The sequence below is a fragment of the Triticum dicoccoides genome, chromosome 1A (assembly GCF_002162155.2).
Source record: "Triticum dicoccoides isolate Atlit2015 ecotype Zavitan chromosome 1A, WEW_v2.0, whole genome shotgun sequence".
Taxonomy (NCBI): domain Eukaryota; kingdom Viridiplantae; phylum Streptophyta; class Magnoliopsida; order Poales; family Poaceae; genus Triticum; species Triticum dicoccoides.
In genome coordinates, this window is record NC_041380.1 from 314,392,878 (window position 1) to 314,394,799 (window position 1,922).

A 1,922-nucleotide genomic window follows, 5' to 3' on the forward strand; every position below is an offset into this window, starting at 1 on the left:
TGGGGAGGCGAGTGTGCCGTGCGTGCGTGCCGGATGCGCGGACTGGGGGGAGGAGGGAGGAGGAGCGCGCGCCGGGGCGGGGGCGGGGCGGCGACACGTGTGGCGCGGCGGGTGTGGATGCGTCGGGAAGCGTGAGGGAGGTGGAGCCGGGCCCGTGGTAAGAGGCGCGTGTACAGGGAACCGACGACAAGGCTGCGGAGGAACAACGTGAGGTGCCGCTCGATCGGGTCGATGTGTTATCGCTATCGCTTAACCGCCTCTCCGGCCGGATTGGATTTACTACCTGCGTTGCGGGCAGATGCTCCGTACCAGTATGTAGAATACAGCCGTGTTTGGGATCGTGTATCTGGTTACGCAGTCGCTCTCGTTAGGTACGCAAAGCTCCAATACTCTCGTACTGGCTAGGCAATTCTTTCCGCTACACTCTCGAACGTGTGTAGAAAAGTATAATAAGATGATGTAGCGAGGATGTAAGATTTTAAATATTGTATATCTTTAATAAGTTAAAAAAAGGAAAAATGGGCTATTGATTTACAGCGGGCTGCAACACATGCTCCTAGACCCCGTGTGAGAGAATGAGATGTGTCATGTATCAACAAAGTACTCCCTCAGTCTCGGCGCATTATAGGCATCTAATGAAAAATAAATAATCCCAAAACGCTAAAGTGTGAAACAGTAGTACTAGTTGCATGTATATCTCTTAGGGCAACTCCAATGCAACTAAAATGAACCTCACCAAATGTCACGGATAGACAAAATCATAATCCCAGAAGTTGAGTGCATTCACAAGTCGCGTTGTGGTTGTTTGACTTCCTCTTGTTTTTCTTTCCAGACCCTAGACAGTCAGGACAAACTCTCCTCTCCAGACTTCATCGGTTAATCTATGAATTCGCCTCCCATCTGCCTGCCGCTCCAGCGGCCGGGGAAGGGGAGAAGAATCTCGGCACCTCCGCTACGATTAGTAGTTTAGGTTAGGGTTTTTGGTCCTCGCAGGTGCGGCGCTCGAGAAGAAGCACTTCTTTTTCGAGTTTGTTTTTCAGGCTTCGATCCTTCTCGAGTTCGTCTGTCTAGACGTAGTTAATAGAGCTCCGACGTAGATTCCTGTCGTCTTCTTGGGATACTGAGGTTACGGTTACTCGTCATGTGGTGAGATTTTGTGTCAGCTGTTTCAGATCAATGCAAGGGTTCAACGGCGACGACTGCGGCTACAGGGCGTTGGTCCTTAGGGGCACGTGCACGAAGACTTCCTGACTGTCATTGCAAGGTCAAGTCGGCCCTGGTAGTGGAGCAGCGATAGTGGCGCGTCAGCAGCTCGTTCTGATGGCAATAGTGACCATCCATGGTTTCGGAATCTCAATGTAATTTTTATTATATTTAAGATGCTTTATACTTTCGATGAACTTTTATAATAGGCCTGATGCTTTTCTGAAACAAATTGTCACGGATAGGGGCGGAGACCATTCAACGACATACATCAAATGTCCGTCAGGCGCCCGTGATAACTTCGTCAATCTAAAAATGCGATGTCGTGTCTTAAAGGTGAATATGGGGATAGAATGTGTATGCGTACACCCATAGGGGTGAGCATATGTGCGTGTGTATGAGAATCTATGATTGTACCGTGTTAAAGAAAATGTCCCCCAGGCCCGGTCTCCTCCATTTGACATACACATTTAGATCAATATCAATTTAAGTACAAATATTATAATTCCAAACATGTGCAATCACGAAAAAAGCATCAGATGTTCAATTAGTTTTTAATACAAATCGTTCATAAAAGTTGCCAATAAGGTTGTTAGTTCCGAAGACCTCCTTCTCGGCTCACAGTTAGGTTGTATGTGAAAAGACCTCACTCTTCGGCTTGTCCGGCCTCTTCCGGTTTCGCCAAGCGCTTCAATATGCCCGCGAGGTAGGCTTGGACA

At 48.2% G+C, this 1,922-nt stretch overlaps 1 long non-coding RNA gene across 1 annotated transcript in view; it reads left to right on the top strand.

Moving 5' to 3' along the window:
- Positions 1 to 1,634, top strand: part of LOC119270501 — a 2,518-nt gene extending 884 nt beyond the window's left edge. The window contains exon 2 of the long non-coding RNA XR_005134154.1: positions 1,173 to 1,634. This is a non-coding gene — a long non-coding RNA (uncharacterized LOC119270501). The remainder of the gene's footprint in view (positions 1 to 1,172) is intronic.
- Positions 1,635 to 1,922: the final 288 nt, after the last annotated feature.